This window comes from Podarcis filfolensis (genome assembly GCF_964270895.1).
Source record: "Podarcis filfolensis genome assembly, chromosome: 3".
Classification (NCBI taxonomy): Eukaryota; Metazoa; Chordata; class Lepidosauria; order Squamata; family Lacertidae; genus Podarcis; species Podarcis filfolensis.
In genome coordinates this window covers 19650491-19665575 of record NC_139606.1, presented here as the reverse complement: position 1 = coordinate 19665575, position 15085 = coordinate 19650491, and the positions used below count along the sequence as shown (strand labels likewise).

The following is a 15085-nucleotide window of genomic DNA, read 5'->3' as shown; positions in this document are numbered from 1 at the left end:
CTGGCCACATGACCCGGAAGCTGTACGCCGGCTCCCTTGGCCAATAAAGCGAGATGAGCGCCGCAACCCCAGAGTCGGTCACAACTGGACCTAATGGTCAGGGATCCCTTTACCTTTACCTTTTAGGACTGCCTAGCTAGGTTTTTTTTGTTTTTTTACTGTTTTCTGTAAGATAAAATGTGTGCTTCTTATTTTTTTATAGCAACTGTGGGGTTGCAAGAAATTACCCACTTCCTTTGACAGATGGAGGTGATCTGGCAAAAAGATCTGAGGACTCACCCAGTGTAGTGATTCATCTTTAGTTCATTCCCATTGGTCTCAGAAGAATCAAGAACATACAGTGCTTGAAGATCATCTCAACCTCACCAAATAGTTCTATGTATTTGTTTGTTGACTAGGACTCAACAGAGATAAACCAGGTGTCATATATCATGGAGGAGCAGAATGAGGGGGAGTGTGTGCATGTGAATATGTGAGAGAGAGAATATTATGTTTGTGAAATGCTCCAATGTCCTACAGCAGGGAACCTTCTAGATTCTCCTGGCTCTTGTCCAAGAACAGCAACAAGTGCACTTTCTTGAAAGTGAAGAAGCCAAGCCTCATTTTAGCAAACTGACAGTGCAAACTCAGTAACAGTAAAAGAGCGGGAATTTGTCCAGGCACTCCTAGGCACCAGCAATGTGGAAAAGATCACATCAACTCAGGAGAGAACCTTCAGTGTTTCCCTAAAGGCAGTTATTATATTGCAGTAGTTGGCTGTATTTTGGTTTATGACAAATTGCGTGGTATCCAGTGCTGCAACTCCAATGGTGCAGCAGACTTCTGTGTATGCAGTGGAACTTCCTCTTCCTCTCCTGTCCCTTCCAGACCCCTGCACACCTTCAAAATCAGCTCCAGAAGGTTAGGAGACCCTCTGGAACAGATGTGGGGGATGCGTTGAGGGAGGAGGGGAAACAGAAGTCCCATTGGAGCAGTGGAACTAAGCAGAGGGAACATTGGATACAATCCTGCCCAGAGCCTTACATATGGGGAGAGCTATACATTCAGTTAAGTAGAATATTCTTCCGTCAACCACACCAGACATAACAACTTGATCTGCCTGCTCAGATGTACCGTATCTTTTTACAAAGCTATTGTTTACAAAGCTAGTGTACTACCAACTTTGCTGTATGCTAGTGAAACATGGACCACTTATAAACACCAACTCCTCAAAAGATTCCATCAATGGTGTCTCTGAAAAAATTTACGCATCACTTGAGAAGACAGGCAAACTAATCTGACATATTAAAAAGTTACAAATCTTAATAAGAATACATTGGTGCTGATGGCCCAAGATTAGACCATGATGAACACGGTCTCTCAAACTAGCTGATTATATAAACTCACTTTTTTTTGTTCCTTATTTTGTTTTTGCGTCACTTAAACAATTTATTTTGGGGGCCTCAAAATCTGGAAGTGGCCTCGACTTCTGAAGAAGTCTTGTCTGTAGTTCCCGTTTGAGTGTAAATTTGGTGACCCTTGCTGTACAATGTGTCAGATAGTCCCAACAGCCCTTCTTTGATGAGAATCAACAATGTCTTTCTTAAGACCAAAGTATGCCAATTGGCTTAAAAACACTCCATGGTATAAAGGAGCACTTTCAAGTGGAATCCTCTTTTGGTGGAAATGTCCTGTTTTGCTTTGCAAAAGTCTTTGTTCTCTTTTCCAAGTTTTCATTTTCTCTCCTAGGGTGATGACTGTGAAATCTTCAAGGAAATGCAGCAGGTCAGGCATTTATAGATTCTTAAATATAAACTGCTTGATTCTGTGCTGCTTAAACTTAACTAAAATGCTTTTCCAGGTGTTCTGAGCCTTCATATGCGTTACAATTTCCAAAGCTTTCCCTCCAACAGATGTGAAATGCAATGATCTCCAGTTTCCTGGTCTTTAATCTCTTGACCTTTTTAAAACTAATGGAGTTGTATTTGCCACTTTCTAATCCTCAGGAATTATGCCTCCCTGGGCACATTTTTAAACTTGTCATTTTCATTTCGTACCCTTTAATAAATTCCACAGCATCACATTATCTTGCACCTCAACTATGTTACTTGATCCTTGAAGCAACATGTATCTTTCCCACTTTCTGCTGTTTGCCCTGAAAAATAGAACCATTTCCTGGGGTTCCAGGTCTCACAAATGTCACAAGCATGAATCTAGAACCCTACAGGAAGGGGAACGCATCTGATGTGGGAATTTTTGAAGGAGCAGGCAAGGAAAGGATTAAGAATCCTCACACGGCTTCTGTACTGTTGGTTTTGTCCTAAGGACCATAAATGCACCAGCTTGATATATAAGTCAGGCATGATGGGAGTCCCTGAGGCAACACAAATTGAAACGACCAGAGAAGATAACGCTCCTTCAATTATTTTGGACTCTTTCCAATGCTTATCTCTGCTCTGTGCAAACAAAACAAAGAGAGTGTGTGTCTGTCAACATAGGATAGTGGTTAGAGTGACTAGGACTGGGGAGACAGAGATTCAAATCTGCACTCAGCCCATGATGCTTACTAGGCAACCCTGGGTCAGTCAGTATCTCTCCACTTAACCTAATCACAGGGTTGTTGTGAAGATAAGATGCAAAGTGGGGGAAACCATGTATACTGCCATTAACTCCTTGGAGGTAAGCAAACAAAGGACTCATTCCGCAGTTGGGTTGATAAACAAGCTTACCAGCCAATCAAACAATGACTTAAATCAGGGGTCGGCAACCTAAGGCCCATGGGCCACAAGCGCCCCACGGGGGTCATTTAACCGGCCCAAGAGCCGCCCCAGAAACAAGCCGCCCGCTCAGTGAGTCCTCGCATGCTGCACTAAACCGGCACAGCGCGGCACAGGGACTTGCTTTCATGGTGCCAGAAATCGCATCTGTGCAGACGCCAGAAATCGTGGGCGCGCACCCGTGATCCAGCCCATGGAGGGATCTCCACTGGAGTGAACCAGCCCAGGAAAGGTAAACCTTGCCGATCCCTGACTTAAATAATCTTGCCCTCCTATCCTCCCAACCATTGCCTGCTCTCTAATTTGCTCCCACTGTTTTCACTTCCTGCTCCACCAGCTCAATAAATTTACCCAAGTGCCCCGCAGTCAGGTGGCTAGACTGGAAATAGCATTCTAGGCACCCATTGGTAGGCATCTTCCCACAGCCAGAAGAGGAGTGGGCAGGAATATCTAGGCAGAGAATGAGTGGGCAGGGTCAAGGTTGATGGGCTGTTATGCAAGTCATAGAATAATGGACTTGTACAGTTGGAAGAGGGACATGGGTGGCGCTGTGGGTTAAACTACAGAGCCTAGGACTTGCCGATCAAAAGGTCAGGGGTTCAAATCCCCGCGACGGGGTGAGCTCCCATTGCTCAGTCCCTGCTCCTGCCAACCTAGCAGTTCGAAAGCACGTCAAAGTGCAAGTAGATAAATAGGTACCGCTCCGGCGGGAAGGTAAACGTTGTTTCTGTGCGCTGCTCTGGTTTTGCCAGAAGTGGCTTAGTCATGCTGGCCACATGACCCGGAAGCTGTATGCCAGCTCCCTCGGCCAATAAAGCGAGATGAGCGCTGCAACCCCAGAGTCGGCTATGACTGGACCTAATGGTCAGGGGTCCCTTTACCTTTAACTTTACAGTTGGAAGGGACCCTGAGGTCATATCGCCCAACCCCCTGTCGTGCAGGAATTTCAGCTAAAGCATCCATGACAGATGGCCATCCAACTTCTGCTTAAAAACCTCCAAGGAAGGAGAGTTCTGTTCTGCAGATGGGCTTGGGACTCTGAGAACATATGGTGGCCTGGTTGTTTGTTTTTTATTTCGTCTGTCTTCACCCTTGGGGAAGGAGCTCATTGTTACCAAGTTTCAATTCAGCACTGTATTTGTTTTTGTCATATATTACAAAAGTGCCCCCAGATTGGACCGCCGTGGAATGCTTGCTTAATGGGATAACGTATCTCAAATAATGAGTCAACAAAGCTTTTGTGGTTCTAGGCTGAGGACCTGCTTACATTATTAGCTCATGTATAATCAGTGGCTGTGCCACCCAATGTGAAAGGAAATGTAAACACAGATGGTCAGAAATAAATGGCACCCCGGAAGTTGTTGGACTACAACTCTCAGCTTCCCTGATTGTTGGTCATCTAGCTGGGGCTGATGGGAGTTGGAGTCCAACAAAATCTGCTAGCAGAAGACTAGTTTTTATCCCTTTGCTACCTACCACAAAGAAACATGTGACACTGTAGAACAGTGGTTTGCAACCTGTGGGTCCCCAAATGTTGTTGGACTACAACTCCCATCATCCCTGAGCTCTGGCCTTGCTAGCTAGGGGTGATGGGAGTCGTAGTTCAACAACATCTGGGGACCCACAGGTTGAGAAAGGCTGCTGTAGAAGAAGTGGACAGAAAGGACATTGGGATCTACTAGTTGATCTCTGGTTGAGTTGCAGTGGATCCACATGTATTTCCGACTAGCAAAAATGAAAAGGTTTTTCCCCACCCTAAATTGAGGTATTGAGGTATTATTACTATTATTTGCAACATTTACATTTGTATACCTTCCTTTATCCAAAGATCACAGGACAATTCAAAACATAAAAACACAAAATGAGAGCACATTTGTAGCAGCAGCCAAGTCACCAAGGTAGCATATGAATTGGACAGTGGGCTCGCTAAATTATATAATGACAACTTCAGGAGGCCTAGACTCTGAGGAGAATATTTACTCTTTCCCTTGTACTGTTGTCCCTGAATAAGGGAGGGCAGAGCAAACCTGAAAGAACTGGAGGCTGTGTTTAGACTGCCTGTCGGATTTACATCATGATCTAAGGGCTTCAGATATCAAAGTGATGTGTTTGGTGCAACTCACTAGGACAGTGTGAGATTTGTAATGTGGCCCATAACAAAAGACAACAAGTTCTTTAACTACATAATCCATACCCTGGAAAATCAGTCCAGTGGCAACAATTAATGCAACACAGTAAGCAGAGGGCTTCATGTGGTTCTTGTGGTTGGGGTAATTGATGAAGCAGGTGTGTTTTCAAAAGTCCTCTGAGGGGAAAGGGTAGGGTTTTAGAGGATTGACAAGGACATCCTTAGAAGCTGTTGTACACCCTTAGATGTCAATGTTAGGAAGCCGTTCGAGTGCAGTGATGAAAAAGAGTGTGCACCCAACACAGGAAACCGAAATGCAACATGAGCAGAAAAAGAACTCTAGTAATCGGGGCCAGTGGTCAAGAAGGTAGTTTCTTCACATGCCAAAAACTCAGGATGAGCCCTAAGCCAAGCTTGTACTCAGGTAAGGATGGGGTAAATCTGTCAAGGTTGATTTCTCTTGACGTCTCTTTTCCCACTCTTCAGTTCTCTGCATCATTTTGTGATAGATTTTTAAATCCTCGTGACAAAATTTGGATACATGCTGGTTTTGAAGGGTGGCTTTTTTTCATTTGTGTATTGTTTCAGGAAGTCCATTTACCTTAAATGGTGGGTTTTGCAGCCAGTCCACGGGCTCTGCAGTGATCCAGTGAAGGGGTTAGGGTTTGGCTGACTGACTGCCGGTGATAGGCTAGACCAGCAGGCTTTGGGGCCTGTTTCTGGGGCCTGGTAGGATAGCTTCACCCTTAAATATGAACAGAATCAAGTTTCTCTCTCAACTGCATTAGGTAAAAGGTAAAGGACCCCTGGACGGTTAAGTCCAGTCAAAGGTGACTATGGGGTTGTGGTGCTCATCTCACTTTCAGGCCAAGGGAGCCAGTGTTTGTCCACAGACAGCTTTCCGGGTCATGTGGTCAGCATGACTAAACCACTTCTGGCACAATGGAACATTGTGACAGAAACCAGAGCACACAGAAATGCCGTTTACCTTCCCGCTGCAGCGATACCTATTTATCTATTTGCACTGGTGTGCTTTCAAACTGCTAGGTTAGCAGGAGCTGGAACAGGGCAATGGGAGCTCATCCTGTTGTGGGGATTTGAACCGCCAACCTTCTGATCGGCAAGCCCAAGAGGCTCAGTGGTTTAGACCACAGCGCCACCCGCATCCCATCTGCATACTCAGCCCATGGCAATGTGCAAAGGTACAGATGAGAGATGTTGGGTGGGTGAAAGAACCATCAGTCCCATGTCCTTGCCATTCCCTTCATCATGGCGGCTGCAGGCACAGCAGCAGGTGGGATCTAAACAGCTTCTGTTGTTGGGGTTGGAGTAAGCTTGGAGGTCAGCCTGAGATTCCTCATCACTGCCCTCTTCCTTGCCCAGGCTTAAACTAGCATTTATCCAGTCCAGAGTGTCTATATTCCATGTCTCGTCTATCACTTCTGTTACACATATTAACTGCATCTGGTTTTCTAACTTTTTTTTTTTTACATAAAGTATATCCTCAAAAAAGGCAACCCTTAAATGGCCTTGAACCATGGTAGTCACATGTTCCTTTCCTCTCTCCCTGCTTTTTGCAGCAACAGCTCACCACAAGTAGGAAATGAGAAATGTTGGGATATGGCAGGCCGTATTGACTTAACACGAAGTTATTTAGCTCAGGTGTTCCAGGAGTAGCGGCACCCTTGGGAAATCCAGTGGTCAAGGCTCTCCAGTTCTTACTCCCCTCCCTCCTTTTCCATGTGTTCAGCTAATCTCTTAACTTTACAGGTTCAGGGACAAGAGTCACCACCATACATAAGTCTCTTGCCAAAGAGTGAAATGGAACACATAGATGAAGCCTATTCGCTTGCTTGCTTGCTTGCTTGCTTGCTTGCTTGCTTGCTTGCTTTATAACAGTGTAAGTTAAAACAGTGACAATTTTGAAAACAGTTGGGTTGCAACAATAAGTAGCCACAAGCACTTAAAAGAGTGTGGCAGTGGGGAAATGCAAACTAGTGTCACAAATAATTTAACCATAGCAATTAAAGCCTCTAACTGCCCAAAAGTATTTATAAAGCAGAAGTTTTGACCATATTATGGAATGCCATTAGAGAGGGGGTGAGTTAAACCTCCCTCTAGATTGAGAACCGAAGCCTGTAGACAGTTACCTTTTAATAATGGAATTCACAGTAAGTTGGTTCGGGATACAATAATACTCATGGGAGAACACAGCACAATACAGTGGTAACTTGGTTCTCGAACTTAATCCGTTCTGGGAGTCCATTCAACTCCTGAAACCGCTTGAAAACCAAGGTGTGTCTTCCGATTGGCTGCAGGAGCTTCCTGCACTCAAGCGGAAGCCACACCGGATGTTCAGCTTCCAAAAAATGTTCGCAAACCAGAACAGTCACTTCTGGGTTTGTGGTGTTCAGGAGCCGATTTGTTCGACAACTAAGCCATTCGAGAACCAAGATACCACTGTATATTCTCTATATGCTCGTGTGTGTGTTTAAGTCGCAGTCCAATAGTGTCCCTACAGTAGCCTGGTCCCCTCCATAAATTTTCTACTAGCCCATCCAATCTGGCCAATGGTCACCTAAGGCATGCTAGTCTCACCCCAACCCTAGGTCTATGTATGTGGGCATTCCTGCTTTAAGCAGCCTACCCATCCACCTGTCACCAGAGTTTCAACATATATTAGACTACTGAGTACGCACAAGCCAGAATCTTGCAAAACACGAGCTGCTATCCTGGACTTTCTTGACCTCCCCATTAAGCAAAGCTGTGATACTAATTTCTTGGCACAATCACGAGTTTTCCCTGGATGTCTCAGAGGATTCCCATCCACTGAAAGAAAGCACTCCATAATAGATGCGGAACATGCAATTTCTGGAAATATTTATCATTACTTTGTGTCAACAAAATGCCTTTTCTTTTTCTTTTTTTCTTCTTTTGAGCTCCGCATATTTTCACTCTGAGAAAACAGATTTGTTTTGCAGCTCTCCAAAGGCCCCAAGCTCCAGAGCGAAGAAGAAGCACTATCTTTCCATGGTCAGCCTTCCTTTCGGCATCTGGTCACAATCCTACTGGGAGAAATGTAAGTAACAGCTTACCACGTGGATCGCCGAATGTGCTGAATTGCAAGAAAGAATATTAAATGAAAATATCCATAGCACCTGCAGCTTGTCCCAGATTATTCCCCCAGAGTAGTGTGGGTGGGTTGACTTCAAACCCCCCAGCGACGTGCAAACTGCAACTGCAGATGCTTGTTGTAGTAGCAGCTTGCAGTGTTAGCAAATGGCTTGCAGATCCCAGCCCTTGTAATGAATCAACACTGATGGAGGCTGCCAATAGGCTGAGGGGGGGTGAGAGTGGGGAGTAGCAGGCCTAGTGTAATTATCCTCCTTATCAACGTTAGACGTCTCCCCATCCTTTGGGTTTGGGATGATGAACTGCCTGCTGCACAAAATAGGGCAGTCAAAGAACTCAAATACAAGCAGCTTTGCACATCCCAGTCCTAAGACTTGTTGCCCTTTGGACCTCTCTCACTGTCCCTTGAAAATGCCTTTCACATGGTTGAATAGAGGCTGTGTGTGCAGATGGATGTGTGAAGAAACCTCTTGTTTTTGCATGTAGCCTACTGTAAGAGTCATCTCCATTGCTCTGTTCACCTTTGCCTCTGGTCCTCCCCACCACTGACACAGCCTTGTTTCCATTTCCCAAGAAAATTATCCATGAATGAATGTAGCCCTCTGGCTTAAGAATTGTCTCCCCCTGACCCTTGCACTGTTAGCCTGCAAAGGGCTTTCGAACCAGCAACAGATACACCTAGCTAGGTCCAACTGCAAAACAGGAGGTTTTTCTGCCAGTGTAGGAGTAGGTCAGCAATTTAAAAAAACCTGTGTCAGTGAAGTTAACTCTTTAGTCAAAGAAACCAAAACAGCACAGACCTACTGATCACAACAACTCTTCCCAGAAGGCCTTGCCCCAATGAAGCAGTTGTGAGGACCGAAGGTCCCTGCCTTCCCATGCTCTCGAAGGATCCTTCCCTAGCAGCCCAAGACTCCATTGTCTTGCCTCTTGTTGCTCCACCCTCTTCATTCCTTTGTGTTTTCTGGGAGGTGAGTTGATTGCAGCAGGAGTGGGAGACTCCCTGGATTCTTCCACAGCCTGCCTCATCTCTGTCTCCTGGTCCCCCTCCTCTCCTGCCTCCAAGTCTGGACTGCTCTCTGCCACAGACTCTTCCTGCTCACTGAACCCAGTTTCCTCTTCAGTTTCTGACACCTCCTCCCCACCAGCCTGCTCCCTTTTCTCCCTCTGCCCATGCTGATGGGCTTTGAGGAGCAGAAAGCGTAGTGTCATAAACATGCACCTCTTCAAGTTTGTATCCTTGCAATATTTCCTGTTGACCAAGTCAGTAGAAATTTTTCGTGCCTAATTTCCCAACCATTGTAGTCTTCTTACATCGCAAGAGCTGACAAAGAAAGGCAGGGGGCCATTTTTTCAAGCCCTCAAATTTGCTCAGAAAAATATTCTGTGTTTTCTCCAGAAGATTTCAGATCATCTCCCAACTGACCTGAGTAGATTTCAGAAGTCGATCTCTAGTGAAATGTAAGAATGAGTGTGGCTAACAATCTTTGTGAAATGGCACATTGTGGAAGGTCTTTGAGGATCAGAAAACTTTTGACATCACAGCAGGGGACCTACAAGAGTGGTCAGTAATTTTTAGTAATAAGAATAATAATATTTAAAAAGACAAATTTTGGTCAGCTTGGGGCCATGAAAACATAATTTTGGCATTGCAGTGGAATACCTATAGAAGCAGTCAGTAAAACAAAACATTAAATAGTAAATTTAATTTTAAAACATTTTTATTTGATAGAAATTTTTGGATGGTTTTAGTGGATGTGCAAAAAACCTTTGGCATCATAGCATCACAGATGGAGATTCATAGGAAGAATGTTGTTTTTAAAAAACAAAACAAAACAAAAACCCATGGTTTTTAAGACAATTTTTGGAGGGTCTTGAGGACTACCAAAACCTCCCTTGGGAGCCAACTGTGGCCTAGAAGGCTTTGAGCTAGACTTGGAACAAAGTGTCTGATCCAGCCCATTGGATTCTCTCAAGCCACACCACTAACGTGCCATTTTGGTTGTGAAGCTTACCCCAGCAGTGGCTTTTAAATCCAAATACATTAGACTAACACATTGTGAGCTCCAGGCCACTCGCTACTGGTTTTCTTGTGCAAGTGAACATCATGTGTTTGTAAGAAGCGAGTGAGGTGCGTGGTGAAGCATTACTGACAGTACAGATGTACAGATTCGTGTTGATGTGGCCAAAGGGCTGAGACTGCTTTTTACTAGCCAAAAATCAGGCAATTGTGTGCATTTTGCTGACTGCAATCTCTCTCTCTCTCTCTCTCTCTCTCTCTCTCTCTCTCTCTCTCTCTCTCTCTCTCTCACACACACACACACACACACACACACAGTATCTTGAGACCCCTGCACATATGTGATACTTGGCTGTATTTCAAATGGTATGTTAAAAAGGATCAAACCTGAGTTTCAGCCTCTGCAGAGGCCATGTTAAGACTGGTTACAAGCATTTTATTTGTTTGTTTGTTGGTCTTTTGGTTCTTTTGGCTTCTGCCATTCCAGAACAGTTAGAGCAGGTGATGCACACTCCGCTATCTAGTCAGCCCCTAGAAGGCTTAAATGTTTGGACATATTGAATGCAGACGGGAAATCAAAGACAGATCAATGCCTGGCAACACTACAAGGGAAATATAACTGGCTTCCCTTTGGGTTTTGTGATGTCAAGACAATAACAAATGTGAATGTCAAGTGGTGTTTAATATATTTATATTTGCAGTAAGATAATATAAATAATATTTTTAGCTATGAAACGATGCCAACATCTTTTCTGGAATGTGTGTGGGATCTTACTGGGGCAGGGGAGGGGAGACCCCGCATACAAATATATGCCAATCTGCTAAAATCCCCAGAGGGAAAACTAAGTAGCACCATAGACAGAAGAGAACAAAAGCAACCTTAAATGTGTATTTCCTTAAAAAGTTAGCTCTCCCCCACCCCTTTGTATGAGAATATGTGTGGACAAATTGGGTTGGCAGATGTCTTGCAGTCTCACTAAGTTGCCAGATCCTTGCCCAGGAATTGCTATAAATCAAGGAAAGGCCAATGTGGTGTTGTGAAGTACAAGTCATATCATCCAAAACCATTGGCCATGTTTGCTGAGGCTGATGGGTTTGTTGTCCACAACATCAGGACACCATGTTGCTTATCGCTGCCATAGATTCTCTAAGTCGGGGTAGTCAACATTTTTATACCTACCTCCCACTAATGCTTCTTTCTTGATGGTAAAATTTCCTTACCGCCCACCAGTGCTCGATAGAAGGAGGATTCAGCTTGTGCCGTAGAACCTCCAACCGCCCACCTAGAATCCTGAAACACCCACTAGTGGGTGGTAGGAACCAGGTTGACAACCCCTGCTCTAAGCAGACTTTAAACTACTCCAATATACTGTTGTAGACGTTTATTTTGTATAATCCAAAAGTACTCTTGGAACCACACAGGTGAGGGACTTTGTGGCCAATAAGACTGTTCCAATGTTAGCAGTTTGTCCCTTAAGAGTATGTCTCCAGTTAGTCACAAGTAACTATCTGGTAGAACTTATCTTCTGGGATATAGCCAGTGTTTTTCCCCCCTAGAAAATAGCAGCCAGTACTCACCATGAAGTTGTTACAGTAAGGGCCACACTTTTTAACAACAAAAAGAGGTGCCGGTACTGTGTACCCAGTGCTTTATTTCTTAAAAAATGTTTAGAGGTACTCTCATTTTCCTACTCATATTGAAATACTGCCCCTCAATGAGGGCAAACCTAGGTTCACAAAATGTTTAGGGGGTATGAGTACCCCTGCGTACCCCGTACCCCCTGAAAAAAGCACTGTGCTTACCCAGGGAGGGGGGTGCTGGATATAGCTATAAGGGCTAATTCACAAATTTTTGCTCATCAATTCGTGATCACAGCAGCAAATTGTGACTTGCAGGTATGAATACACAATCAAAGATAGGACCGTCATGTATCACTCTGCATCCTCTTAAACACAATGCTTTTCAGTGCCCACAGAAATGTCGGCAAGTTACCTAGTGCAGATCTACAGAGGGTGGCGAATACAGCGCATGATATCATGGGCTGTCCCTTGAATCCGCTGGATAACATTGCAAGGTTTCGTTACTTTAGGAGAGCAAGAAAAATCCTCAGGGATGACTCACACCCCAGCCATCACTTTTTTAATCTTCGGGCGGGAGATATAGAAGTATAATCAGCCGTACCAACAGGCTAAAAAATAGCTGCTATCTGTGGGCTGTTAGGTTGTTGAATGGAAAATAACATAGCGCAACTGACTTGCGAGGTGGTGTGTTGTGAGATAAGCACACAGTGTGCAATGAGACTGAGTGTTTGGGGGGGAGGGAGGCTCATTTAATTTCATTGTACACAGGTTGTAAAGGTAAAGGGACCCCTGACCATTACAACTCTGGGGTTGCGGCGCTCATCTCACTTTACAGGCCGAGGGAGCCGGCATACAGCTTCCGGGTCATGTGGCCAGCATGACTAAGCTGTTTCTGGTGAACCAGAGCAGCGCACGGAAACGCCATTTACCTTCCTACCAGAGCGGTACCTATTTATCTACTTGCACTTTGAGGTGCTTTCAAACTGCTAGGTTGGCAGGAGCTGGGACCGAGCAACGGGAGCTCACCCCGCTGCAGGGATTCAAACCACCGACCTTCTGATCGGCAAGCCCTAGGCTCTGTGGTTTAGACCACAGCGCCACCCACCTCCTTCTACACAGGTTGTACATTGACAATAAAGGTATTATTAACTTCATGATCTGGAGCTTGATCCCTACCAAATTCTATCTGACCAAAGGAAAGGTGAGTGGCAATCCTGCAAGCTTCCTCCCCCTGTGATTGCCACTTCCATAATACTGTGTTTAGTTGGGCTATTCTTGGTTTTAGCAAGATTTTCTTTATTAAAGCAGAGATCACACTGCCGCAGTTTCTATGCATGGTTAAGCACGGTGGCTCCTGATCAAGCCGTAATTGACAGGACATGGATGAACTTGTCTTCAGTTTGATGGGATCATAGCAAATTGCTAATGAAGTGCTTCAATCTGCTTCCTGCTTACAGCACAATCCTTGAAAAGCAGTTTGAGTTCTGTCAGGAGGTGTTTCTTTTATGAGGGCAGTTAAAGGGACACCTGCTTAGACTGATATACCTAATGCTGTGTCAACATTTCCATTGATTTGGTTTATAACCCAGCTGTGAAAACTCATTTTAGCCCAAGACTTGGTATAGAATATCTAAAATCCAAGAGGGAGGGGGGAGTCCATCATTACCCCACATTGAAAGGTACATACTAGAGGGGCAAAATAAAATTAGACGAGTTAAGGTAAAGCTGGCAGTTTTCTCTCAAATGTAGAGAGTGATGTTCGTCCATTAAATCATTCTGCAGTAAATTAAATCCATCAACAGTGCAGTCCTATGCATGCCAAGCTAAGCAGTTGGCTCCTTACCTCTCTCGCCCTGACCTAGCCACTGTGATCCACGTGATGGTCACCTCCAGGCTTGATTATTGTAACTCACTCTACGTGAGGCTGCCCTTGAGACTGGCCCAGAAATTCCAGCAGGTGCAGAATGCCGCGGCGAGACTCCTTACGGGGTCCTCACCGCAGGATCACATTCAGCCAGTGCTATACCAGCTGCACTGGCGCCCAGGGAGTACAGGATCAGGTTTAAGGTGCTAGTTTTAACCTTTAAAGCCCTATACAGCCTAGGACCCTCGTACCTACAGGACTGCCTCTCCTGGTATGTCCAACAGAGGCCCTTAATGTCTTCAAATAAAAACATCTTGCAGATCCCGGGCCACAGGGAGGTTAGGCTGGCCTCAACCAGAGCCAAGGCTTTTTCAGCTATGGCTCCGATCTGGTAGAACGCTCTGTTGCAAGAAACTAGGGCCCTGAGGGACGTGACATCTTTCCGCAGGGCCTGCAAGACGGAGCTGTTCCACCAGGCCTTTGGCTAAGGCACAATCTGACCCCCTCTCTCCTTCTGTAATCCTCATAGAACTCTAGCCCAATGGTTGCCATTAATTTGATTCTGAATTGATTTTAGAATGTATTTTAATTAATTGACTGTGTGATCTTATGTACACTGTGCTATTTTTACTTATTGTTAGCCGCTCTGAGCCCGGCTTTGGCCGGGGAGGGTGGGATATAAATAAATAAATTATTATTATTATTATTATTGAGGCAAGGCAACCAGAATCGCACACAATATTTTAAGAATGGTTGTGCCATAGATTTGTATAACAGCATCATGATATTGGCAGTTTTTGTTTTCAATCTCAAGCATGGAATTTGCCATTTTCACAGCTGCTACACAGCCGGGACAGGGAAGATGGGAGTTGTAGTCCACAATATTTGGAGGCTGCCATTTTGGCAACCCCTGAGGCATCAGTTAGAGCTGAAACTCTCAGAGTACTTTCCTTTCACCTACTGATCTATCCATGGTCCTGCAAGCATTTTTCTGCCCCTCTTGCTTGTCCCAAACTCCAGACCCAGATCAACTTCCTATCTCTGTCTGTGTGCATCAAACAGAGGGAACTCTAATTGATCCCAGTTCTAGGTATCTTCCCCAGGCTGTCAACTGGACCCTAACTACTCACAAGCTTCACCGCCTCAAAACATGATGCATTTTCCAGCTCAGAGCAGAAGTCAATCTTTGCCATTAAAGTACATAAGAAAGTAAGAAGAGCTTGCTGGGTCAGGCCAATGGACTATCTAGTCCAGCATCCTGTTCTCACAGTCGCCAACCCGAAGGCTGTGGGAAACCCTCAGGCAGGACTCAAACACAAAATTAAATGACAACTTGTAGCAGCCCTCTCAGGTTTGAGTCAGAGGCCTTTCCTAGTACAAAATCTGGATTGTTTCTTTTCAAAGCAATGCACTTGCTCTACCATGGAACTATGATCCCTTCAAATAACAGAAGCTTCTAGCGATAGTGTATGCTCTGGAGAAAAATGGAATTGGGCCTTAGTTTAAGAAAACTCAAGCAATGTGCTGATGATGACACAGTTACCCTACTTGTGAAATTTCTCCCTCTTGGTGTTGAACTCACACCATACCTTGCGAACTGGGCT

General features: G+C 44.8%; 1 long non-coding RNA gene across 1 annotated transcript in view; it reads left to right on the top strand.

Annotated features, from left to right (window-relative positions):
- Positions 1-1728: 1728 nt before the first annotated feature.
- LOC310759843 overlaps positions 1729-15085 on the top strand; it is a 60642-nt gene continuing 47285 nt past the window's right edge. Inside the window, exons 1-4 of the long non-coding RNA XR_014546560.1 lie at positions 1729-1764; positions 6655-6784; positions 7866-7963; positions 9416-9580. This is a non-coding gene — a long non-coding RNA (uncharacterized lncRNA). The remainder of the gene's footprint in view (positions 1765-6654; positions 6785-7865; positions 7964-9415; positions 9581-15085) is intronic.